At 48.6% G+C, this 27879-nt stretch overlaps 1 protein-coding gene across 3 annotated transcripts in view; it reads right to left on the bottom strand.

Moving 5' to 3' along the window:
- The window catches only part of FGFR2 (fibroblast growth factor receptor 2), a 62762-nt gene extending 52303 nt beyond the window's left edge, over positions 1-10459 (bottom strand). Inside the window, exons 1-2 of one of the 3 annotated variants that reach the window (XM_078855372.1) lie at positions 10077-10459; positions 9521-9712 (exon numbers count right to left, since the gene is read on the bottom strand). The gene's annotated coding sequence lies outside the window, so the exon portion shown is untranslated. Of the gene's footprint in view, positions 1-9520 lie in introns of all 3 variants that reach the window. The other 2 variants (XM_078855374.1, XM_078855375.1) reach the window with 2 other exon arrangements.
- Between the last annotated feature and the right edge of the window lie 17420 nt (positions 10460-27879).

Raw genomic sequence — 27879 nt, 5'->3', positions numbered from 1 at the left:
TTGACTACTTGCGAATACCACAAAGTTGTAGGCGTGGGTTAGAAATGTAGTGTAGCCATAGAGTCTTGAACCTATCTTCATGGAGCTTTGAGTCTTATTCCCTTATATGGTCGTGGGTATCTTTTGCAATCCGGTTTCCTCACAAGAAGGGGACAAGAAGGGAACTCTTGAAATATAGTCTTGAGACTCAATGAGCCTTTCCCTGGAGATTAGATGAAGGGTATTATGATCATGATTGTGAGTTGCATCACCTTTGGACACCGCGGTTAATGTTTCTCGTTTGAGTTATGCGCTCAGGAACATCAGCCGTTTCCTGAAGGAAATGCCCAATTTGCGGAGGGATAGGCGTGAAAATTGTACTTTAGATGTTCTTGGGTCCTCTAAGCCCCCTTCATTACTTACAGACACGGCACAGTGCTTTGTTTTTACACATACCGGACTGCTCATAACAGTCAAATCCCAAGCGTCATTCTTATCCCATTCCCCCACCCACACACGAAAACCTACAGACTTTGCACAGACCCATACGGGCACTCACGCCCGGCCACCTTCGTCTCCCAAGTACTCGTGTTTACACACCGCACCGGGTACTCGTTTAAGGCCGAGTCGACCTAGGAGAGGCTCAGAACCGCTTCAGACGTCGCTCGCCACCGATGCCGCTACGGCCGTGTTCGTAGCCACGTGGCTGGACATTGATAGGTGCTCTCTAACAGCACTTGCCCCCACAGTCTGCTGAAGGCTACACGGGGGATCTCTATCTTGGTGACGGTAGGGACACGTTCAACAAGAGACACACACACACACAGATACCCTTATACAATTCAAATACTCTATTATTCATACTTTCATACCGCATATAGCCTTTAACAGACGTTTGGCGCAAGTGCTGTTAGCGAGCACCTATAAAGGCACACGAGGGGGTGGGCGGCCAGCAACCACGCCCGGTCGCCTTTGTCTCCCCAGTGGCGATGTTTACACACCGCACCAGCTACTCATTTGAGGCTGAGTGGACCGAGGGGCGACCCAACGCCGGTTCACTTTTGTTGGCCGTTAGTGGGAATCGAACTCGGGAGGACCGGGTTCGTCGCGCAGGGCGCTAATGGCGGCACTTACCGCTCCCCCACAGCACAGTAATCCAGACACCGTCTCACATCTACACACAGTACACACTACTCGTACAAACACTTCATGTCCACTCTCACACGTAAGACTGTTGGGGCAAGTGCTGTTAGCGAGTAGCACCTATGAAAGGCCGGCACGGCACACAAGGGGGTGGGTTGCCAGCATCACACCCGGCCGCCTTTGTCTCCCCAGTGGCGATGTTTACACATCGCACTCGGTACTTGTTTGAGGCTGAGTCGACCTAGGGGAGGCCCAGGGCCGGTTCTGATAATCCTCACTGGTGTTGGTAGCCGTGAGCGGGGATCGAACTCGGGACGCCAGGTTCGTAGCGCTAACCGCTACACCACCGCTCCCCTCTCACGCAGACACACTCGCGCGCACACACACAAACGCACCGACACAATCACACACACACAGAGCTCAGGTGAAAAGCGGAGGAGTGAAAAATGGACTGCGCGCATACAGTCTAGAAACACAGTACTCTCTATACACCACGCTGACATAGCGCGCAAGACGCCGTCAGTGTGCGCGTGGCAGCACTGGCTTGTCGGAGCTCACGCTCGGTGCGGCTAGAAGCATAACCCGTAAGACTCACCCTGCCCTACTTTACATCCTGCCTTCAAATCCCGTCCACAGAGTTATCTTACGGCCCCGTAGCACGTCAACAAGATGCCCTCTTCAGATACGAGTGCGTAAAATGACGACGCCGTATCGTCGATTTACCCATGGGTCATTTTCCGTCCCGTTTTTTTTGACAGCGTCCTTTGTGTTTGTGTTGTTTCTCGTTCTGTTCCCCATTGAGTTACATTATCAGCAAATGGAAATTTAGGCTGCCGCATCAATCGCAATAACAAAAGACTGGACGAACGAGACACAAACACCACCATGGGAAACAATGCAAATGCGACGGTTAAAATAAAACTACACGCTAGGACAAATTCTTTAATCAAATCGTGGATCGAGAATGAGTTTTACACCCCTAATGCCACCCGAACTCCGAGAGGCTCTGTGATTTGTTTTGATATCGGAGCCTTCTGAGACATCGACCGATTGCCGCATGAAGAACACGCTGGTCACACAGGGTTGGGTCGGGGAGAGGTTTGGTTATAGCCGTGGCTGTAGAAGTGATTCTTCTATTCAGGGAAAGAGGTGCAGCGTTGATTCGGTGGTTACGAAGAACACGCAAATTTGCTGTTTGTTTATTCAGATGAGCCTCGCGGAGTCTCTAGGCTATCTTTTCAGAAGGGTGTTGCTACAGTGGGGACGTTTGGCTCATTCCATTGATGAGTATTTTGGCTTCGTGTGGAACGAAAAGCAAATCATCCGGAGAAAATCCAATCACGCGTACCAGGGGATGATTCACTCCAAAGCTCCACACAAATAGATTCAATAATCCATTGCCGGGCAGCCGCCCTCCTGTCCCTTGTCAGGTAGGTGTGAGGGCTAAGGGGCTGGAGTAGCGACAGGGTGATTAATGGCTGTTTGATGGGGGTAGAGATGGGGACAGGGGTTTTGTTCAAGGGTAGGGTTAAACAATCATCGTCAGCCATCATTAATCCACCGCTGGTTGAAGGACTCCCCAAGCCGATGCCACATGTTCGAAATACACCTATTAACTTCTAAGGTGTGCCTTTAATACAATTCTCGTCACGAGTCAATTTTGCACGTGGGTGTTCTGATAGCATCAGATGATTTCAAATAATGAATCGTCGGTTAATGCACAAAGGTATGTTGTTAAGAACAAAAATCAATGACAACAAATGCCTCCAGAATAATTTTTGCAAACTTTACGCGTAATTCTCTACGTTCGAAAAACCAGGAAAGCAGTAGAGCAGCAGCAGCTGAGTGGCCGTGTCATCCCCAGACGCAGCTAACATCAGCGTCGAATAATAGCTAAACCGATTGCCGAGCACCCCTCAACATCAACCGACCCGCACTGACGGGAAAAGTGAAGCATAGTCAAACAATCCCCATGAGCAGCTGCGCGAGTGGTGTTCTCAATCGACCAGTGGAATGACAAAGTGATCGTCAATTAGATAAAGTATTGTTATAATTACTGACAACACATACAAATAAATCACACCCTACGTTTCAACATGTTTTTTTTGTTACACGTGCTCTTCCCTCATCTGTTTCCCATTGCTATTTTTGCCATGGGGCGGTGCGATTAAAATATTGTAGCTTATTTTTTTTCCATGCACGATGTACGTGGCCTTGACCGCAAGTCCCCAGACATTATCGTCATGCAGAGAGAGAGCGCGCGGAGAAGAGCGAAAATGTGGAAGAGCGCCAAGAGATAGGTGCTCTCTAAACAAGGGCACACGAGTTGACGCGCCAGGCTCTGCCCAACGAGGGCCTGCTCACTTCCAAATAGGACTCTGCTGCGCCTTGTTGACATTCGACATGTGGTGTCGATTCGACATCATGTAACTCACTGCAGTAGTGGGCCACGATGGCCAACTGTCGTGCTGATGTCTAATAAAGGCAAAGCTTGCTATGCCTGTTGTCTATAATGAAGCGGGGGTAGAGGGTGCTATTGTCTCGACTGCTGTCGAATTACAAAAAGAATGTCAGATTTTCCTCTCCTTTTGAGCTTGGTGACTATCACAGGCATTGTGCGTTTTCTCTTTGAAACACCTTGGGATCGATATGCCATTATTATTCCAATTGTTTCCAGTCTGCGCACATGTTTTTTTACAGGCTGGTGGGTTTTCTCATTAGCTGCAGATAGTGCGTGAATTTCATTATTTAACTCGTAAAAAACAACTAAGTTCATGTTTTTGATCTTACACAGGAAAGTATCAGACGAAATTGACTACAGAATGCATTATAATTAACATACAAACTATTAATGTCGCGTAAATCATGATGTATGTATATATGTATGTTGAGCTTCTTTTGCACCGTACGTGGCCAACCGTGCTAATCGGAGGATGGATAATTAATCATCGAATTTGACCAAGCACCTGGAGCCACAGCGGACTCATCTTGGTAAGCGTCAATGTCTGTGCCAGTCGTCGCCTCTTTGAAAGACAGCCAGTTCTGGGATCGTTCACAGAGCAGCGCACGCCCGTTTGGAAGGCGATCAGTGAGGGTCCTCACATTCGACTGCGTGGGGTCTCTCTGCGTGTGTGTGCACGCCTGGCTACGTACGGTGTGAAAGAAGTACAACACACGTACACGTACAGCTCTCTGGCATAGGTCTTTCTACGGTTTGTCCTGTACAGATGGGCTCTCGGTCGTACTGTGAGTTTCTATTTAAAGCTTTCGTGACTGCAGGGATTCGTCTTCTTGGTTCTTTCGGTAAAGTCACGTAGAAGGGAAGTAATACAATTATAAAATAATTAAACATAATAAAATAATTCTCAAGACGTTTCGGCCACAACGCAAGCAACCGTCCTCAGGTGAAGACCAGGTCTCCCCGACAGACCTGGTTGTGGCCGAAACGTCGTGAGAATTATTTTATAATGTTTTTTTTTATTTTATTACTTCCCTTCTACATGACTTTACCGAAATAACCAAGAAGACGTACTGTGAGTGTTGAGGCGTCACGACTGTGAATTCGTGTGCTCCAGGTCTCCTCGCTACCGTGGCCGACACAGATTGCCAGGTTGTTTTTTGGAGGGCGAGCGAGGGGGGTCGAGGTGGTAGTGAAATTGTATTCACCCCTCCACACTCGCCGCTTTGTGCTCGATCCAACACCCTCCGATCTCACTTGAGCAGGAAATAAAACTGCGACAAGCCACGCTCCAGAGGTCACATACTCCTGGCAAGCACCGACACCCCCCGCCCCCCGGCCCTCATTATAGCATGACGCTTGTATTCCCTAACACTACCGTCTAAAACGTATCACCGTTAAGCAATCGTGTATTTTTCGTTTAATGCTTTCGTGTCATTTAACAACAACAAAAAACACCGATGCCCTTGCGGCGAGACCTCAATACGCCGCGCAATCACGTCCGATTGCGGTGGAAGAACATTTTTCGTCAAAATCTTTGACCATCGCTAATCCTAATTGCTCGCCGCTAAGCTTAATTGGCTGAAAAACCCCACATTCGTTGGAAGTTGCGCGTGGTTTTTTTTCCAGCTTGCAATCGCCAAAGGGCCCCGTAGCGTTCTCACTCCGCCCATATCTGCACGAGCTGTCTCGGGCCAGCCGGTGTCAGTCAGCGCAAGCGCTCACATCGAGACCTCAAACGCGCACCAGAGACTTGACCCTTGTTGTCTTTGATGTCATCAGCCTGTTTTAACTTCCCACCGCTGGGCCTCCTCCATATCCCTCCATTCCTTCGCTGTCTCCAGCACCCTCGTCCAATCGTGCCCTCTAAAAATATTTTGATTTAATCTAACCGCCTTCTGCCGCTCTCTTCCCCTCTCTGCCACGTCTGCCTGATCTCGGGCTCCGCTCTGCAGTACATTTAGTCAATTTCTCGTCGGTTGCACGTATGTATGTTGAACTTCTTTCGCACCGTACGTAGCCATCCGTGATAATCGGAGGTGCGGGGGCAGGACAACAGACTAAACACAGAAAGCTGTTCTAAAACAAAATAGTTTTCAATCTAGATTTTAAAGTGCAAAGCTCCGGTGGCTTCCTAATGTCGGAAGGAAGATCGTTCCAGGCGGCAGCATAGGCGCATCTGAAAGCGCGCGATGCGGTGACGTCTTTGGTCGATGGTGAGCCAAAAAGCCACTGCGAGAATGACCGGAGTTTACGCTGAGGTTCACCAATGATGCTTTAACGGCATCATTGGTAAACCTAGGCACCGCCAGACCAAGTTTGCCCAGCCACCCCCTTTCTGGTGACCTCGCAGAAGTTGGTCTCACCAAACCTGCCGTGGCTGTGATCCCCTAAACCCATGCGCTGAGCAAGGCTCGGGAATCACATCTCTCGACACAGGAGACTGTCTATCAAATTTGGATCCACGTACTTTGGTGTCCGCTCAGATGAATTGCCGAATCCCGGTAGCTTGGTCTTTCGTTGCCACCGCTAAAGACACAAACAAAGTCTGCCCTTAAGTGCTTCGTTAATATTAGAATTGCCAAGGCATCGTTGCCTTGAAAAACGACAGGACTTTAAGTGACCCATCATTTAAATTCACTTTGAGCCAAACCCTAACCGGGCAGAACAGCTCAAATTTTCGTGGGCTTCAAACCCCCGAAAAGCCATCTTGTATTATGCCTCTGTACAATCTCCACCGCGTTCCTTTTCCCTTTAAGTCGCACTCACATGAAGAAGAAACGTGAAATCACGATTTTTTTTGTTTTACTTTCAACCCGTTTCGGAGGTTGAAAAAAAGTACGTAATCACTCCCCCACACCGCTCAGCATTTCAAAGTGCTGGCGCTGTACTGTCGGAGAGACAACCACCCATGAATACCACCGCAAAGCCGCGCTTTGTGATCGGCGCTGCCACAAAGGCGAAGCGCGGTCCTTCTCATGCGCCCCTCTTTGGGATGCAAAGCCGCCTTCTGGAAAGACAATGGCAACTCTGCCTTGGCCACGCTGGGCCACGACAATGAGATTCGAGGGAAGCGAAGGGTCACGGGTGGGAGTGGTGCAGACTCTCCGTCTCTGTCATGCTCCGTCTCTGTCTCCGCTCGCGTCTTGACTCGCTTTCCTCGTGCGTGCGAGCCTGCGTGTCTGTCTCCCCGTGTGTGTGTGTGTCTCTCTATACTTGTGTGTGTGTGTGTGTCGCTCTCTCCTCGTCTCCGCGTCTCTCTCTCTCGTGTGCATCTCTCTTTGTGTGCCTGTCTCTCCCCATGTCTTTGTAGACGTCTCTCTTTCCCCTCGCGTGTGTGTGTCTGTCTCCCCGAATGTCTGCACGCGCCTATCTCTCTCTCTCTATCTCTCTCCTTGCGTGTCTCTCTCTCTCTCTCTTCCATCGTGTCCGTGGCTCTATCTTGTGTGTGTGTCTCCTCCTTTGTCTGTCTCTCTGTCTCTCTATTCTTATGTGCATGTGCGTGCGTTCATGTGCGCGTCTCTCTCTCTCTCTCTCGTATGCCACTTTTTCTTTGTGTGTGTGTGTGTCCTTCTCGTTTTCCCATGTCCGTCTCTCTCGCTCTACCCGATCCACTGCTGCACCGGTGTCTCCTCGCCTGCTCACCATATTCCACATCCACAATCTCTCCCACCCCCCTGCCCCCACCACTGTCCTCCATATCTGGCTGTAACAATAAAGGTTAATAGGGGCACGGGGTATGCTGGAACCTGACCGACCATCTGTCCAGCGTGGGCAAGTGACAGCCTTTCACCCGGCTCGGCTGATAGATGGTCGTCTCCTGCCAGATCTCAGCTACCCACCCCACCCCACCCCCCATCCATTCATTTCACGTGCCGCCCATGTGCATGCGTGCACGAGAGGGGCCACAATTTCAGTCGGCGGCCAAGCCTCGTACGTGGGGACTCCCAGGTGACCGTGTCTCCGCGTAGGGCCAACGTGACCTACCTCGTGGATGCGTGCAAAGCTCGGCTCTTTGAAGGAAATTAACTCCCCCCTCCCCCTCCTCTAAATTAGCCTCATCCAAGCGAGCCCAAAAACAATTGTGCTCCTCCTATACACAAGCGCTGTTCCCAAAACAAATTGATCCAGTTACAATTCAAACGGAGGAGAGGCAAGACTGACGTCGATGTGTTTTTGGCTGAATTGCTGCCACACGCCAAACACACGTGCAAGTATAGTACCCTGATATTTTGAAGTTTTTATTCTCATGCTTTTATATATTTGGATCTGAAATTTATATAAAAGTCCTCATCCTCGTGGATCACCAAAGGTTCAGGTATATAATCTCTATATATGCTTTAAAAGCCTGGCTTAGCGTTTTATTTTTTTTTATATATATATTCACGTTAAAAAAGTCATTCGGATTATTTTTTTACGTATTGTTAGGTCTCAATTTACGTTTACATTTATGTGGAATCATGTTTGAGAAAAACCATTTACATAGTACGTACAGATGAGAGCCATAGAGAGAAAACACTGCAGTTCGGCATCACAGAATTTCTTAAATTTGAAGTCAAAGAGAATCTACTTTTCTGGCTTTGTGCACACATTTCGCCTCTGCCTAATCGTCCGAGAATCTCGCATAACACATTCTCGCACAAGCCAGCAGAAAACATGATTCATGCACGCACGTAGCTATGCGTCTCACAGACAAAGGCAGAGAAAGAATCCGTGGAGCGTCCAAAATAGTTTAACTGTGGGTGCCCCCTTCTTCCTGGCTCGTTCTCTTCAGGTGCATCATCCCCTTGGGTTTTCTTGACATCGATTAAATATTCCTGTGCCAGCTTACGTCATGCCAGCGAGGCTCTATTAAATGATTTATTCACCGCTATATATTGTGAGCGACGAAGTAATGTTCTCGTCTGCGTTGCGAGATCCCGGGGCGTTGCTTTGACACGAACACTTTACTTAACCCAAATGGGCCATTTCTCAGCTCAAAATTTGACACCCATCATTTCCTGCCACCTAATAAGCACTTACAGGGTTATCCCGGCCATACGTCGACATACCTGAGCTCGCGATGCATTAGCGTAACCTCCGTCCATTACACCGACGGTTTTGCGACGCGAAACGGAGAGCGAGGGAGCGAGAGAGAGAGTGAAAGAGTGAAAGATGAGTCAAGACGAGACCGAGAAAACAAAACGTGCCCAGCTCTGACGGGACAACAGCAGCAGCCCCGGCGTAGCCACACCGCCTCATTACCTCCACACAAACAGCCCCGCTCACTCGTGCAGAAATCCCACCCTTCCCAAAACCAATTAAAACCGACGCCCAATTTTCATTTTTTTGGCTGGCCAGTCAGCAGCCACACGGGTTCCGTCCTCATTGCAACCTTGTGCCTGTGCAGTTGACGTCAACGTTGAACCACAAAAAAAAAACAATGACTGCAGCATTTTTTGGGAAGGTGGGGGGGGAACTCAATTTGTAGTTATACGTTTGAAAGCTTTTACAAAAATAAAAACAGTAATCCATTTAGGAATGGTGCCCTCTTTTTTCTGACAAAGAACAACAGCCACGGTTGGGCAGATTGCAGACAAATTCGCAAGATGTGTCTGTAAAAAGTGTAAACTTCTCTGGTAGAAGAAGATGCATTTTATTGAATACAATACACACAAAAAAAACGTCGTAAATAAACGATTTAAAATCTTTCTCTCATTTCCCACCAAAAGAAAATTCCAACATACTTGTAAAAGTCAGCGATGGGGTCACCCAGCTCATAAATTTCCATCAAACTATTTTTGTTTTTCGGACGTCAACGGAACGTACGTTTGTAACTGCAATCACGCGATGTTATGGCATGTTTAAAAGTCTAAATTTACGCCGTCGCGCACAGCTCAAGGGGAAGAAGAAGAGGAAAAAAACACTGGAGGAAAAAACTCGCTCCAGTCGTGTTGTTACCTGGAAGTTTCTTGACTGCTCGCAGAAGAACCCAGAGGAAGGCAACTTTGCAGCCGCAGCGGAAGAGAAAGCCCAGGTGACCCCCGGCTCAAATAATCCCTGCGTTGGAGGAGATGGCGAGCCGGAGATTAGAGGTCTTGAATTGTCCAGTCCTTAACCCCGAGGGCAGGTTTCTCCAATCAGGACTTCTCTCTTCGAAGCCACACAAAAGGTCAGTTAATCGCAGGGTGTTTGCTGGCTCGGGCTAGGAATTTGCAGCAGCCTTTTCAGCCACGAGGAGAGGTGGGTGGGGGAAGCTAGCGGGTGGCCAGCAGGGCTTAACCTCTGAGGTCGGTGCGCCCCTGGCTTCAAGGGTTCTTCCCGTGCTCTACAATGGACACACGCGTACGTGCGTGCGCGCGTGAGCAAGTGAGTGTTTGCCTATGTGTGTGTGTATACGATGCACCGATAAGTACCCGACAACCAAAGTTGTCCCGTGTCCTCTGCGACGGTTCGTTACCAGAATTGCTCAACTTCCACGCAAGATCCTCGATGATGAGATGCGTTTTCTGCTCACTTTTCAACGGTGGAATGACGGAGGAGCTGCCGAACTTTTTCGCCCTTTCGAAATGTCACCGGTTTTCCTTTTTTCGCTGCAAGCCCCGCAACAAACTGTTCCCGCTGTCGAAGTCGAAATCGAGCAAAAAAAAAAATTGCGTCCAGCAGATTCTGATCCGGCTTGACGCTCGTCAACTTCTCCAGCGATCCCGCTTCATTCACGGCTGGCACAAAAACAAAAGAGCGTGCGGCAAGACGAACTCCCGTCCACCAACCACCACCACCACCACCTCCTCCTCCACCCGCCGGGCAGAGAGAGCGATCGAGCGAGCGAGAGCCGCTGTGGACGAAGACCGCGATACGTGCGCTCGCTACGTGCGCGCACGTCGCCTGCGCGGCAGTCTGCAGGGACCCATCACTTGGCGTGCCTAAAATCCCCCCCATGCTTGCACCCGCCTCCATCCCCGCCCCCGCAATCGGCACGATTCCCTCTGGTTGGCTGCTGCCTCGGACTCGAATCACGGCCCACTGTCGACATCACCTCGAGTCGGACCAATTGCGGCCCGCGCGGATTCAATGAGGGAGGCCCTTCCCCAGTTGTGTGTGTGTTTTTTTTGTGTTGTGGTAATGAATGACTGATGACTTCTGGCTGTGGGCGATGCAGTGGGGCGTTTTGTTACAACAAGACGTAATTAAAAGCAGCACCCCATACTTAGACAAACCGCGCATCTCCCTGTCCCCGTGCCTGCCCTCCGACCACTGTGCGCTTTTATATTTTTTGTTAAACCGTGATCCGACTGCATTTCATTATCGTGCTTGCCCCCCCCCCTCCCTCCCGCATTTGTTTTGCTTTATAGTGGTAATGTTTAACATATTATATTTGATGTGCGTGGCAATACTGTGACGTCGTATGTTATATTGTGTGTACATAAAGCTGGTCGGAGTACCGTAAAAGGAAGAGGGTTTTTTTTCATCACGAAACGCTGTGATCCATTTATAGACACCCCACTGATTTTGTTTTATTACCCTGTTAATGCTAATGACCTCAGTTTGCGCATCACTGAACGTTGTAAGCAGGTCGCACCAGCCACGCTGGACACCGTGTACCAGAAGGGGGTTTCAGAGAGCGTAATTTGTGGATTTACGATTGGTGGCAGAGACATCGATCCTTTGCGATAAGACTACAAAATGCCCTTCTCCCTCTTATTTTAGTGGGGTGCTCATAAATGGCTCGCCCCCCCCCCTCCCGTATTTTCACGCGCACATGCCAGGCCTGCACACGCGCAAAAAAAATGTGCCCACCCATGTGACGGGACGCGCAGCGCGGAGCCCCATCGGCTGGGCTACCGAGCGCGACGTCGTGGATGAATCATCGCCGGATAATCAATCGTGAGCGGGCACCTCTTGACAAGCGTCCGCTCGGAGTCATTTCCTCTGACCAATCTACGATCGGCTTTACCTGCAGCCAACGTGGTGGGGGGTGGGTGGGGGTGTGTGTGTGTAGGGGGAACACTCAGCGAGGCCTACGCGCTGCGTGTGTTGTAGATGCAAGTGCGCACGGTGCAGCCGAAACATGTTGTCGAATTAAGGTCACGGTTCGACTCCAGCGGTCGCCCTGGTTTATTGGCATTATTATTGCAGGAGCAATAGCTAGCACAGTTATAAGCACCGTCAGCTTCACGGGGGCTAGGGGGGGGGGGGGCGTTAAAGACCCCCATTACGTCATCGGCAAGAGTAGGCGAAGTAATTGTGTGCAGGCGTCAGGGTTTTCGATGTTGTCGCAAATTCAAATATGACCCGCAAATTACTCATTTTGGATGATACGTGTCAAATCATCGCCTTCAACTTGCAGGCAGAGACTGGTGTCCGGGGGTCACTCTCGCAAACGAGACGAATGAACAACGTATTCTGGGTTTTTAAAAAATCCTTTATATTAAGTTCACTTGCTTGCACGCTTACGACCGTGCAAATCTTTCGGTCGTGTTTTAACCCACTTCCCGTGATCCAATCGTGCTGACATTTTGCACACAGACTCGTTGTGCGTGACAATTTATTTTCGTGAATTTTTTTCTCCAAAATTTTACACTTTTTAGGAAAAAATAAATTATATTTAATTACCAATTGCTTAATGGTGGCAGGCAATCATCTGACCCATAGGTGGCAGCCATCTCAAGCCAGAGGACGAGAGGACTCTAGCCGCCACGCATATAAAGGATTTATAGTGAAAAACTTTGTTTTTACGGGTTAATTTTTTACGAAATAATCTTGAAACTTGACTGGTGCCGCTCCCTGTCTCTCCGTGTCTCCTTGCTCGCTCGACGAGTAACCGACTGGACATGTGTGAAAAAGAGCTTCATAGCTCATCGGATTCCTCCAGAGTGTAAGAAAAAAACTACTCTGATTCTGAACCACTGGGGCTTGCCTACCAGCCGGCGTTGCGGTGCTCACTGGCAAAATCAATCGCGCCATCCGTCCCTCGCTCGGAGAGATGCGATCCCCAGTCGGCAATTCCTCGGTTGATGTGTGAGCAATGAACGCCGGAGTGCTCATTACTCTGCGCACTTTCAAACACGCGAACAGTTATCCTTTGTCCCACGGTGACATTATATCACCCCCGCCGCATCAACGTCATTAAAGTTTAATTTAAATTGTCCAATAATAACTGTCGGCGCTCGGAGTGTGTGTGTGTTTTTTTTGGCGCAGCTAATATAATGCCCGCGGTCTCATATGCAGACGTCTGCGAACCTATCCGCGTCTATCCTCCTTTGTCATAAACGTTGAGGCTGCCTCTTCACCCCCCCCCCCCGCGTTGCAATACCATCAGCGATTGGCGGAGGCTGTCGCTTCGCTTCGAGGTTTAATCTTCCCCCAAACTAAAGACGTCCACGATGAATGCCGAAGTTCCTTTCGGAATATCTCGCTCTGCGCGGCTTTTTCACGCGCTCCGCTCGGTCTCTAAATCGCCGATCGGTTTTTTTTTTCTCACACGGATTTTTTTGTTAATCCTCCCTTGTGCGCGCTGAATGGGGGAAATGGTGGGCGCTTCGGAGAGAGAGAGAGAGAGTGAGAGAGAGAGAAGGGGGAGAAGCGAGGGGCAAGGGGTGAGGTGGAGAGGCTGAAAGAGAAAGGTGGAGGGGGGGGGAGGCGAATAAGAGAGAGAGAGACAAGGGCGGGCTGGGCGGCAGAGACGGACGGAGTGTGTGGGGGGGTGGGAGTAGAGGGGAAAGGGAGACGCGGGTACATGAATGATTTAGGAAGTTGGGAACCAGGAGAGGGAGAAAGAGAGAGCGGAAAAAATGAACGATTCTAAAGAGACGAATTGGGGAAAGGTACAAAAGCGGGCACGGGAGAAAGGGCGATCGAGGAGAGAGTGTTTGGGCCTCCGATGTCACTTAGTCCACTTAGTGTGAGCATTTGCGGACAATAAGTATTTTACAGCTTAATGAGGGGCATTACTCAGCCACACTGGTGTGTGACCATTGTACCGACTGCAGGGGAGGAGAGTGCCCCCCGGTTATGGCTCAAACCCTGAACAAATAAAACACAAAAATCCAATACCGCTGCACGGCGCACGCCAAGCATCACAGCCACGACACACGGTACTTGAACCCTCGCCGCGCGCGTGCGTGCGTGCGTTTTTTTTTTGTGTTGCAGCGACTGTTTGGATCGCACGAATTATTATAGGAACACGAGCGTTGTGTAAAGTTCACCGAACCGTTTCTTTTTGCAGTTTGGAACATTTGTGCGATACAATGACACGTTCGCATACTCCGTGCACGGTGCAAAGAGATAGCGCTGCTGGCGATAATAATGTAAGGTGAACGCTACCTGTGCTTCGACCCATTTCAAATTGCCATTATTTTTAGCTGCTGCAGATAGAACGCATTATTCACGAAACTTTGCCGAGAAATTCGACATCTGCGGTATTTTAATTGCCTCGCTATTTTGAAGGGAGAAAAAAAATTCAACGTTGTACTTCCAGAGTACGTTATTCCCACTTAAACTGAAGAGGGCTCTTTTTTTTTTCTTTCTTCCAGTGGGGCTCGCCTGCATTATGGTGAAGACGTTATAAGCCGTGCAAGGCTCCGGGGTGGTTCAAATCATCGTGACTATCACCAGGCCCGTGAGAGTAGCGCACTCACACGCCTCGTAATGTTTACATTAAACTTCGTATACTGTAATTAATCTGCGGTTGCACATGAACGCGTTTAATTAGCTGCACTCGGACCTCAACAAATAAATCAGCTGCTGCTGTTGTGTTTTTTTTTCCTATGCTGGACGTGTACCATAATGCAGTGTCATTAATAACTTCATGGCCTTTTTTTGGCCTATCTGCCGCTGGATGAAGGCGTCGTCACGCACCCGTGGTGTCAGTTGTGCCAGGTCTGTTTGACCATTCTTCATGCCACTGATCAGTGCGTGTTGGTTGAAACGGCGAGGAGGGGGGGTGGGTGCGTGCGTGGTTGACGTGAGCCAAGATTAAGACGTCACTCGCCACTGATGTTCGCCGCTGCCGTGAATCAATCTTTAGGGCACCGTGTTCGCAACGCAGCGCGCTAACCACTGCGCCACCGCTCTGAGCAAGTCCGTTTAATTTTCAGCACTGTCATAGCAACAACACAAAATGAATGTGCAGTCTTATGTGACGAGACTGCAAAGCGTAATAATGAATCCAACTTGTTGTAGGAAGCATTACTCACTTCGTGTAAACAAAAGCCAGGAGTGGACGGCTGACATTGACCATTGGCTCACGGAAAGAGATGTGGAGAATAAAGAACCTCCAGGAGCTCTGAGTGGAGAGACAGAGAGGGAGGGGAGCGAGAGAGAGTGCAGCAGACGACGAGTAGATGGGGCAGCAGGGAGTCGGCTTGATTTAGTGACAGCTTTATGGGGCTGCTGTAATAAAGGCAAGTCTCTCGTTAATGGCGAAATTTATTGCGGGTCCAACTTTCCACGAGTCCCCCCACCCCCTGTGGACCGAGAGCACAGCGAAATGATTAACCGAGTCACAGTAGCTTCCCTGTTTTATTTATTCTTTAATATGTATTCCACTTACTTGTGTTTATTTCTACCTTAATTTAGTCACGACGCCAAGCTTCCATCCGACCCCCTCCCCAATATAAAATTTGGCTCAGCTCGCAACGGCAGTGGCGGGTCGAGCCAATGGCGCCTCGGTAAACTAGTGAGTGGGGTGTTGTGTTACGAACCACACCGCCGTCTCCTCCGTCCCAATCGGGCGCTGGTGGCCCAATTTGCCCACTGCCGCTCGCGAGCTTGACTCGCACGTGGCGGGCTGGTGGGGGAGACGTGAACTGTCACTCGAGAGGAACCGACGAGCGGACCGACCTGGCCAAAATCCTTAAAACGTTGGCGCCGCTGAGACCACGGGGCCGCGCTATTTTATTCACCCCCCGCGTACGTTGACTGCGTAACCACGCGAACGAAACCGGCTCCGTCCGTGGAGCCGCCCGTCTACGATCGCTGCGCGCCAGGATGCCCACAGCGGTGCGGCGCAGTGCGTGCGAAGGAGCGACACAACGAAGAAGAAAGGCAACTTGGCAGCCAACACCGCCGTTATAGCACGCGGACGGTACGTTGGAAAGGCGAGTGAAACGAGAAAAAAAATATCATAATGGCTGTCAATGTTTCGGCTGACAGCCCTTCAGCAGGGCTTCTCAAGAGCACGCATTGAGCTTCCGACCTTTATTTTCCACACCGCGTCTACCATGAGATTTAAAAAAAAAGAAATCACGTGGTTTCCACAACCGTGCTATAATTATAATTAATCACAAAACACCAAAGAGAAAAAAATATATAAAAAAAAACGTTTCCAATATTAATCTTGGCACACACTTCCCTTAACGACTACTGTACGTCGTTTTTTGTTCCCTTAACCGTATGAAGAGTGCACGATTTGTGAAGGTGGAAGCCGTACGTTACAACAACAACAAAAAATCCTCCACAAATCTTCAGCTCTGCTTGACGCCGAGTTCACTCCGCACAGAGACACCTTCGGTGGTGGTGACCCACACTGCCACTGGCGACAAGCTGCTCGTCAAACGCAAATTGCTCGCCTGAGTACATCGCTCGGACTGTTAACACAGTTAATTTGGCAGCGCTCATCATAAAACACATCACCAGCTCATAACACATCTCTGCGCTGGGTCAATGACCTTTGAATAGAACATCGCGCTGTTCCTGCTGGCTGTTTCGTGCCATTATCTCGATGCAAATGTGAAGTCGCTGTACGGTTGTCGCGGTTGTGCCGTCCGGCTCTCCGTTGTGCTTTCGCGTGTTGTTCAGCGCCATGTCCGACGTTTCCCACGCGCTGGGAGCTCCTGCTTCGGGAGCTGAAGCTCCCAGGGAGACACCACCGGACGTCATGCCAAAAAAGAAACGAATCACGTCTGCATTAACCACATATGCCTGTGGTGAACATGCAAACAAAAAACATGCTCTGCCTTTGAAACTGATTGGTCCACACCAGAGACGGCTTTCTTTCGAGCCTCGTCTCAAACGGTGTTAGACCAGAGGACGCCAAAAGGCGAACAGCACAAAGACAACGCCACTATTAGGATATTGAGAGCTCAGGTTGAGCAGCTACATCATGGGACCGGTTAACACATTTAAAAGCTGTTTTATTGCCAGAAAGGGTAGAACTTATTCTTATATTTTGATATTGGCAAGGGAGGTCCCATGATGAAGAGCTACAGCGCTGCACGAGAACGAACGGAGAGCTGTTACGTCGCCTTAAAGCTGGCGATGATGATGATGCTGAAGCAATGACTGAGCGAATCGCACGCGATCCAATTAATTTCAGTGCCCACAGACATCGCCCAAGTGTGAAGGGTTCTAAAAGGTGGGAGATTGACTTCCTGAATTGACTGCCGCCCGCTTGGGCGCCAGGGCATTGTGTGTGTGCGCGTGTGGGGCGGCGGGGGGGGGAGGGAGGTCTGTTAGCGATGATTAGCACGGGGTCCCACAACAAACCCCAGCAGGCACAGCCTCCCTCCGCGATGAAGGCTCATTATAATCACTCGCAAGAGAAGTCGTTGCACCCCCTCCCCCACCCCCCACAGCAATGCGTGGTCCCCGAAATCGTGAAACGATCTCCCCGTGTTGGGAAAACACGGCCTCTTTATTACCTGCTTCGGCGCCGTAATTGGCACACGCACAGAAAATAATAATAAAATTGGCCGAAATGCATGTGTGAAATATTTCACGTTTGGACACATCGGTAGACTGTGGGGGGTCGGGAGGGGGGATTCATTCGACAGTGCTGTCTGTCGAATTACACGACTGGGAAAAGATTAAATTAGTGGATATGAAACACACGGGAAGAATATGAATCATAGCGCTCGTCCACGCAACCAATCTCTATGTACATGCCCTGGATATATATTAAGACGAGGGAGAAAACATCTTGTTTTTTCAAACCAAAATTATCTATATAAGCCGAGAAACTAAATGGTATCGTTTTTCTTCAGCAGACACTCCTTGTGTCGCGTGCTGCTGTGATTTATTCATTGATTTCACAGACATGTTATGATTATAACTGTCATTAGATATCCGTCGACAAACTATAAAGCATGCTAACGTGTGTAATGTAGCGCTCAGAGACACCGTCTTGTTCAGTTATAAGTATATTTATTGTGAATAAAGTCCGCGGACGCCACTGATAATTTAACGAGTAACCGCGAGTTGCCTATATACAGCTGGGTAACTTCTGTGACTCTACGCGGCGCTTTCCACGTAGCTGGCTGGCTACACAGCAGCGGACGCGTAGTCGTCACGGAGACAATATGTAACTCGAGCCTTCCAAGACGACAAGATGATGAAGATGACCCGCTCCAAGATGACGATGGCGGCGATGACAGCTCATTGGTTCCCCCCACAGGAGCAGCAGCAGCAGCAGCCCAAAACCCTGTTCCACGCCGACTTTTATCCACCCCTCGACCCGGACAAGGCCCCTTTCCCCCGAACACTCTCTCACCTCATCTGGGCCTGTCTGTCCCTAGATCAATGATTACACTGGTCAACACACTTTTCTGGCATAAGGTATTCCAACGGTTTGAAGGTAATTTTGGGGTGCTGATTCCAGATCTGTCTATCACATCAGGTTTTTGAGATATCAAATATTGCATTTTCAATAAAAACTGCAGAAAAATATTTTAAAAATGTGGATATCTACATAAAATGATATTATAAACACACTTTCCTAAAAATACAGCACCATATTTTAACACTAAAGCAGTCACTGACTCGCAACAACTTGCAATCATAAGTGACAGAGTTAATTTCGGGTAAAATAAATGAAAATGGGGTATGCCGATAGCATACAAATGATGTGATAGAGCAAATCTGAGATCAGATTTGGAATCAGCACCCTGAAATTAGTCTAAAACAGCTGCAAAAGTCCAGGCCAGAAAAAATGTTTTTTTTTGTTGACCAGTGTTATTTACGACCAATTATGCCCTGTGCTTATCATTAACGCGACCCTGTCAGTGCCCGTCACTTCAATTAGTAACCACGGCCACGAGGAGCTGCACTGTCCTTACATCGCACGTACTGTCCCTACAGATGTATCATATTTGCAGCTAGTAGGCATTTTTTAAGCACACATTCAAATTTGTCTGTGCTCATGATTCTATAGCAATTATCAGCCATGACCTACGCACTGCTGTATGAAGGCCTCCTCAAGCTGTCGCCATCTATCACGGTGTTGGGATGCAACACTCCATCTAGCTCCTGCACGCGAGCTGATTTCATTGCTCCATCTCTGCGATAGATGTCCTCCAGGGTATACTCCTTCCTTTGGCTACACATATAAATTGGTCGCGTCGATTATTGAGAACAAAATATCAGAATATTTACAGGCCAGCCAACGATATGAGCAAGTTGGGTCCAGCATAGGTTTCTCTAACCATTGACCGTATACATAATGGTGGATATCCAACCATTATCTGCTCTATTGATCATATAAACAACTTTTTTTTAAATAAAAATAACCAGAACTTTAATTGTATTCGAAACCCACTAATGGTATCAGTGCGCCGGCATATTATGAATTTCAGGACGGAAATAATTACCAAAGCTAGACATTTTGTTAAGTTCAACTGCCTAAAGTAAACATTTGACATGCCACTGCAGGGTTAGGCCCTCTAAACCTGGTCCCTGCAGGTCACTGCCATGGGTGAGAGGGCATCTGACGATGGCGGTGCAACACGGCAGGACAAGTAGGGGCCCTCTCTCTCGTTTCGTTGCCGATATTATGCCACGTCTGGCATGGCCACTCGCTAAATAACGGAGCCGTTTGTGAGATTTCCACAAGTGTACTCAGTGGTGGCAGTTGTGGAAATTTTCGTGTGGTTGTAAATGCTCACATGGAAGCACACAAGGACATATACAACCTCACATTTTTATTAAAATCCAATATTAAAACAACAATTTTTTATGGGACAAAATGAAAAGCGCCAGTTGCTTCCCTTGGCATTTGTCCACTAAGCGTCTCGATTTCTCCAACATGCGTATTACTTCATAAACAAATAATGGAGCGAAACGATTTGACCGATTTAACTTTTTTTTAATATCCCATCGGCAACATCGCCGTTTGCTAACATCTCACGGCTCTAGCGACGGGCGTCTTTAGAAACACGAAGTGCCAGAGTGAGTCCAAGCAACCTTTGGGAGTCGCTCTAACCAACAACCAAAATGAAAACGCAATGTCTGTGATGTGCAGTTATTCAAGGTTCCATGTTTGAGTAAAGTCCACGATACATTTTCCAAATGTTGCAAATGGAGTTTGGTAAATGATTATTACTGCCATTGGAATGGAAATGCGATGGAGACCACACATTTCCCATAGCAGGTAAGGCCCACTGAGCCATATCGCTCTTTTTTAGAAGCGACCTGACGACAAAGGGATCGCCCAACGAAGTGGCCCGTTCATGTCGACATTTTCTCGCAGCCAAATACTCTAAAGCGGAGAAGAATCCACGCGACCACGAGGGAGAGACACGCAAACTCCAAATATACAGGCTTCAGGGTCGGGATCAACCCCACGACTTCCTGCATACGAGGCGAGGTAGTTCACATCTCGCCACCGCGGCGCCAAATTGGCAGCGGCATCTGGTATCGGTGACAAAGAAAGCACAGAGCAGACTCCACCGAGCACCATAATTGCGCTCATCATATACTGTAGAAAAATATTATTATGGAGAGGTATATTTTATTCTGGAGGAAGATAGTAAGCAACAATCTGCCCGTGATTGGCCCTTCCATATCCATTGCGTTCTTTGAGAAGCAAGGTATTTTTGGGGCAATTTTTTGAGTCGTAGCACGCATTTATTGACCATATTTTTTCCCTCAGACGTACAATCAACCGTAACCTAAATCATTGGTCGACTATTTTTTTTGGGGGGGGGGCTGGGGTGACCCTAAAACCACTTGGCCTCATTTAGTAATTTTTTCTCAATGCTATATCAGCAAGTTTAAAATATACAGCTGTTGAAAGTGCAAAAATAACCGTAAAGGGAAGTTACTGCTTTCCGTGATATTTATTGCAATATGAGGTACATTTTTAAATGCCACACTTGACGTCTCTAAAATATTGTTCAACTGCAAACACAAAACGCCCGCTTACGCGACGCCCCCAATAACGACTATTTTGATTCACAACAAAACACTGGAAGAAAATAAAAGCCGGTTGAGTTTATTAGAGTGGAGCTGGCGGTGGGTGGGTTTTTGGGGGGGGTGCGAAAAGTCCGCACAGTGCAAGAGTTGAACATTCCATTCAAAACTTTAAAACTGTACGAAAAAATATAGTGTTTTTTTTTATTTACCGCGCACAATGCTTAGACGGCCTCTTCAAGGCGCGCACAGAAACGCTTCAATGTTGCGCGAACCGCGCGCTAAGAGACGGAGTGGAAATTGCTCGACCCCCCCCTCCTGTCATCCCCTCCCCCCGCTACCTCCTCCTCCTCCCCCCCCCCTCCGCCTCCCCCACATTTAATGAGCGGCGTCGTGAACATGACGCACAAAAGTGCTGAACGCTGCATCTGTCGTCCGACGCTCACGGTTCCGTCCTGCAAGGCAGACGCCGGTGTCTCGCCGCCAGGTTGACTTTTGTCCTAATGTGGTTGCGCCACCGTGAAAATTGAAATCTTCCGAAAATTGAAGGTTGAAATCCAGCCTTGTTTTCTTCATTTTTTTTCTGTCTGTCAAACTGGGTGGGTGGAGGGGGTGAAATTGCATCGTCCGCACAGGCACCTGACCGCGGCCCGCATCACGTGGGTAACGATACGTGGAAATGCGACGCAAATTAAAAAAAACACACACAACGGTCTCTCGTGATGTAAACATCGAGTTCATATTTGCGTCCCGAATTAGAGGAAAATTTACGGTGCGATTAAACGCGCGCAAGTGAGTCGCTAGTGTCGATTGCTGCAGGCAAATTGCGATGTCACGCCCCGATCTCCCTCCGTCAACCTCCATCCCAGTCGACAATAGCATTACGCATCTCATAACTTGCCATAAGGGTGGCAGAGCCTCCACTAGACGGAGCCCTATAGAGCCCCTCTAGAAGAGGGTAATTTTGTCTACGTTCCAAGCTGGTCCGCCATCGAATAAGAGGTGGGTGTACCCACACACTTTGGCCCACCACACCGGACCAGCCGATCTACTTAACTTTGGCGAATTCATCTCTTTAGAACTGCCTTGTGTTCAGTTTGTTGTCATTCCCACGCACCTCCGATTAGCACGATCGGCTGCGTACGGTGCGAAAGAAGTTCAACATACATGGGAGAACAAAACTGGGGGAGTTTAAAATACTTACAGCATCGTTTCACCTACCGTGCCAGAACATTAAATCGAACCGGCGACCTCTGTAATTTCCAGTCCAGTGTGCTAACCGCTATACAGCAGCAGCAGCTCAATCTCCTAACTCACCGTAGCTAATACAATGTAACCCTTTCCCGTTCCGAGACGACTGCAAGTGGCAGGGTAAACGCTCAATCTGGGAACGCGCAAGCGGTTCAGCGTTAAATGTATTAGCAGGGGCATAGCGCCGTCGTTTTTAAGGGTTTTGTGCTCACCGCAGAGAACTGTAGCGACGCGCCCACCCTCCCGCATGGCTTTGCGGGAGCCTCGGTACCAATACAGTTATTTAAGTTTTCTTACGATTCTATTGCACCTCTCCCCACATCTGCGGTTGCACAAACCCTACAACGTGTCTCTCGACATCCAGGGCACCGTGCTGCCAAACACGTTTGGCATTGACGCTGGAAAGGAGCGGGGTGGTTGTGCATATTCGCGTGTGCGCTCGGACACGCGCTCGTATGTGCACCAAGCGTGATAGATTATTATTTTAATCAAAGGTCAGGTTGCGTAATGGAGTAAGGCATTACACCTTAAACTCCTATGTTTGCGTTGGCTAATTAGCGCTCCGTATCCGATAGCTTCGGTCAAATTACTCGACTCTCAGTCGCGCAGCGTTTCAGGTGCATCCTCCGCGCGCTCCGTTTCAGCTCTGACCTTGAAGACACTGCTACTCCGCTCTTGCACATAACGTGGCATTTGCTGTACATGGGGAAATTAGTGCGCATGCGCAGCCTTCAGATATCAGTGTATCATGCTAAGAGGACGACACTTTTTTTGGCGTCTAAGCGACCGTGCAAATGGGATTTTTCCTCCACGATTTAGTTGCGAAATGTGACCCCCCCCCCCAAAAAAAAAACCACTCAAATGTACAATCGCCATCGCCTCTACCCTCGCTGTCACTTTCGCAGGATATTCCAAATCGAGACCGAGCAGACCCCGCGTCTCGTTAATGAGGACCAACCATCTCGTCTGCGTCCACGAATGACAATTTGAAAGCAACAAGCCAAATTTCGATTTAAAGCTTTCGTGACTGCAGGGATTCATCTTCTTGGTTCTTTCGGTAAAGTCATGTGGAATGGAAATAATAAAATAATACAAATAAAACATAATAAAATAATTCTCACGACGTTTCGGGCACAACGTAAGCAGCCGTCCTCAGGTGAAGAAACGCCCGCACCTGTACCGCCACGCACGCCGATCGCTGCGCGCTTGTGCTGTCCTTGCTGACACGAGCGGCGCTCGTGCTGACACGAGCGGCGCTCGTGTCAGAGAAACTGACCGAACCTCTCAGTCTGTGTGAAATCGGGCGAGAATTTACAACAAGAACAACACAATTGGGCGATACTCGACAAAATAAGCAATGGGAGAGAGAAAAATAAATAAGGATTCAATATTATTCATAAATATAAAATGAAGAGGAACGATTTTTTTTTTCAACCGATGGAATTCAGACAAATATGTTACAGTATTTGTTTGAATTGGCCGCTTCACATTTTAATTTTATTTTCGTAACCTACATACATAAAGTAATGTACGTGTTTTTTTTTTCTTTTTTAAAGACAGATTGTCTATAAGAGTGTGCTCTATATTTACCCTGAAAGGCCTCGCTTGGGCTCAAGATTCTTTCTTTGGGAGGTTCCTGCAGTGGCTATTGCTTGTCCAAGTCCACGCTAATGAGCGTTTGGCTTGCGGGTAGAAACCCGAGTGCCCGGAGAACACCCACATCGGCGAGGAGGGTAACACTGATTTAAGCATCTACTGCTGCCCTGCGATCCTCTGGCCACCTCACAGTCCGAACCTACGACGCCTTGGGTATTGGCAGGCAGTATTCCATGCAAGCACTGGCCATGCTCAAGGAAGCTCAGTTTCTGAGAGCCAAACGAGACCGGGTGCAATCTTGATTTGAAGCTTTCGTGACTGCAGGAATCCATACTCCGAAAGAACCAAAGAGTATAGAGACCGGGGGCGTTCAGGGTGATTTCGCCAAAGGCAAACGAATATCTCACAGTGAAGGGCACCGATGATTTCATGCAAAATAAACAAACAGCTCAACACAATTTTCAAAAGCCACTGCCAACGCAGCATCACCACATTCTAATTTGTTAAATGCCAAATAAGCTGGACAAGCAGAGTGTTTAGCAGAAGACTCTGACTTTGCCACGTTATCCGCACACGTATTATTATTTTTGTTTTTGCATCAGCACATTTCGCGCATTACTGTTGAAGCTGCAATTTGGCAACAGAAACAAAAGAAAGTTAAATTTGCAACGGCGACCACATTTTTAATAGCAGTGGGCAATAATAAACCAGAGCTGCGAAATTTCGGTTACTCAACTCTCAGCGCAGTGTTCTCTCCCTGCTGCGCAAGATGACCTTGAAATGCAAAAACAGTAACTCGGTTCGAAGGTTAAGACGCCACTTTTGGCAGGGAGTAATCCTTGCGACAAGCGTCGTCACAACCTTCTGCGACAATAAGTACCCTTGCTGCAAAGAGGTGCAAAATCATAACAGGAAATCCCAGAATGCTTTGCACGTCCAGCTCACATCACAAATCCTGCATTCCTGCACAGTGCCCATGCTGGGTGTGCTGAAAGTCAAGAATAAATGAGTGGCAGCCAAGGGGAGAATATATGCCCAACAGTCGTCCGCCGCGGAGATGGAGCGATGAAATCCGCTGGCATGCAAGTGCTCGGTGGATTATCACATCGCAGGGAGATGGCGACGGCTTGAGGAAGCCTTCATCTAGCAGCGGTTTAATCAAGGCTTATGGTGATTAGGTCTAGGATAACTACCAGCTCCAGAGAGCGTAACACGTGGTGTTTTGTTTTAGGCATCAGCAGTAAAGCGGAGCCATCACGTGCATGCTGTTGCCATTGCTGCCATGAGTTAAGTGATGTTTTATTTCCAACATTTGCTCTCGCTTCATGCTTACTGGGACTCGTCAATCGTGTGTTGTCCTTCCCCCGCAACTCCGCTTAGCACAGTTGGCTACGTACGGTGCGAAAGAAGTTCAACGTACATATAATAACGCTAATGAACGTGAAACTTAACTTGTCCTGCTATTGCCCAAAATGGAGTGGTCCAATTTGTCCTCTTTTCTGAGTAGGTGTCTTATCACGGGTTGCGTGCGTTATCAATGCAGGAACGGCGATGTCATCTTCACATGCAAAACATGCATTGTTGTCTAAAGCACCTCGTTTGAGTCTACAGTACTGCATTGTCATTTAGAATGTCTCTTCTCGGCATCTCAGTGGCTAATGGGTTATCCCGCCAGCTGCGAAAAGTACGTGATTGAAGTTTTTTTTTTATGCGTAGAAATGCACAAAACAACGCCCACGTTAATTTCACCGGCTGAAGCGTCGGAAACTCCTCAACTGATCCCATGATGTTTTCCCAACTCTGCCAATCGGCGCCGTGCCACGAGAGAGATACTCCGCTCGGAACTCTCGCACGCAAAGAAGTGCAACTCCCCGTGATAGAACATGGTCCGCGGAAGGAGACATCGCAGAACTGCTTCTGAAATATTTTCAAGTGACCCTTTGTCCCGAAGCAGGGGGCAGTGCTTTCTCAGCCGCCCTGCTACAAATAATGTCCATGGCATCGCAGTCAAACCGATAGTTTTAATTTCCATTTGTGATATTGAGTGCACAATGAAATTGAATGCTTTGGGGGGTTTTTTTGGTACAGCCAGCCTGAGACCATTAACTCGCTACACTTACGAACATTGGTGAATCACGGGTGGCCTGCCCAGATTTCAAAACCCACGATCGCTCAGCAGCTCAACGCTCTGATGATCTCTGAGCCACCCGGCCTCCTTCCACACTGGAGACTTTTAATTGTCGGGCCAGCCTGGCTGTCGCCGGCAGTGACGAGCTACGGACGGGTGTCGAACGCCTCGTGGCAAACGACAACCCAGATTCCCAAGAGCAGTCGGGGGTTCGGCCGGGCTCAGCTTTGCCGGACAAACCAGATTAGTCCTCCGCCCCCCACTAATTACTCAGCCGTGTAGTGGCGGAGCATGTAAAGCGCATGCGCAAGCACACACTCGCTTGTAGCCAACGCGGACAGACAGGCACTCTCCACGATGCGGCGGGGTACACGGGCAGGCGACAAGGCGCACTTGCTGCCACTTGTCAGGAAAGTCTGGACGACAGTCTCGAGGGCCGTAAACAAACGGGATCGCCGTACGCTCCGCGGCGTGCGGCCCGATAGCTTCCTTTAACCATGTTTTCTACTATTTGGACAGTGCCACTCGTCCTGTTGACGATAGGGAACGATGGCAGACGGCAGCTTTTGGAGCCGTAACGCATTGCTCGACTTATTGGGGTACCTCGTGCGAACATCACAACTCTTTTGTGTTTCACCAGATAAGGCCCACTGAGCCGTATAGCTGTTTCAGAAGCGACCTGGCCACAAATGATAGCTCAACAAAGTGGCTTGTCGTCACGTGGAAATGTACAGGATTCAAATAACTCTAAAAAGCGTGTTTCTAGGTGTGGAGGGAAAACCCGGAGGACCCCCGAGAAAAATCCACGCGACCACGGGAAGAGAGACACGTAAACTCCTAATATACAGCAGGCGTCAGGGTCAGGATCGAACCCATGACCTCCTGTGTACCAGGCGAGATCTGTGGAACATGGTGCCTTTGCTATGATGGAGCAGAAGTTATGGAGCGGTGTGCCTGAGCGTATCCCTGCATTGACGAGCGTATATGAATCCAAGAGCAGACACCTGGAGACAAAGTGTTTTCAAATTAGCTCATGAATAATTTGGTTATGTGCAATGTACGAGGAATCAGATAAGATACTGAATATGTATTTCATTATATTGAAGTTTTTTGTACGATTTTTTGTACATTCATTGGTTGTCGCTGTTGTTTTGTTTGAAGATAGTGGGCATTTGCTTCACGTGGTTAAGATGTCTTGGGTGAATTTTGAATTGCAATGACACGTGGAGGCCGTTTTCAAATAATACGTTATGATGGCGGCTACGACGGAGACAACTTGCAAATGCACTCACACGAGACACGCCGACTCAAATCAGGATTCTTTCACCACCCATGGTGAGAGAATGAGTGGCGCCAGGATACTTTCCGATGACATTTTTTAATAAAAATAAAACCATTCCCCCCCCCACCCCCATCAGCTCTCGCCAGCAGCGCCTTTCACACGCGCACACCCCACCACCACATGTGCAGGAATACAAGTCCCAGATCAGAGAATCCAAACATCCGTTATCTTCAACCAGGCAAGGCTGTTTACACAAGCCCTCGAAGAAAAAAAACACATGCACCCCCCCCCTCCTCCTTGCCCTCCCACTGCCCACTGCAGCCGCTTAATCCCAACCCTAGAAAGACAAACGTCTTCTGACCACCGACGCAGATGGGCCCAGCACCAGGCAGGACGCCGGGACATGAGACGGTGAGGGGCGCGCGGCTTAAGGAGAGGGCTTAGGTCGAATTGAAATTTCTGATATTTGACCTCAGCCGATGCTATCTCAATATCGCGCTGCCCGAAGCCATTGACGCTGCCCTGCACCTCGACACGCCGCGCTGGGGTTTCTTTATTTATTTCATTTTGGGAGGAGAAGGTTGCGATTGTTGAAGAGAGAGGCTAGAGGGGGGCAACAAATATTTTCTTGTCATAACTGCATTGGATAAAATTGGACCAAAATTGGCGCGCGTGCTTTGTATATTATGCCATACAGTATGTGAAAAGGTCATTTCTTCCATTTGAATTTTTTCTTTTTTATGCATCTTCTGGACCATGCCCCTAATTGAGAATTACCATAATCGCCCCATTATAAGACATGCTTTTTCCGCTATACTTTTAAACAAAAGTTCAGGGTGAATCTTATAACCGTTGGGTGTGTGTTTATGAACAAACGTGTACTGTATAAGTGTATTGACATCGGGCCCACGTTTGCGGTGTCTCTTACTTTTCCAG

This window comes from Lampetra fluviatilis, chromosome 4 (assembly GCF_964198595.1).
Source record: "Lampetra fluviatilis chromosome 4, kcLamFluv1.1, whole genome shotgun sequence".
In the NCBI taxonomy this organism is placed as follows: Eukaryota; Metazoa; Chordata; class Hyperoartia; order Petromyzontiformes; family Petromyzontidae; genus Lampetra; species Lampetra fluviatilis.
The sequence above is the reverse complement of the archived record's forward strand: the minus strand, read 5'-3'. Positions and strand labels throughout refer to the sequence as shown.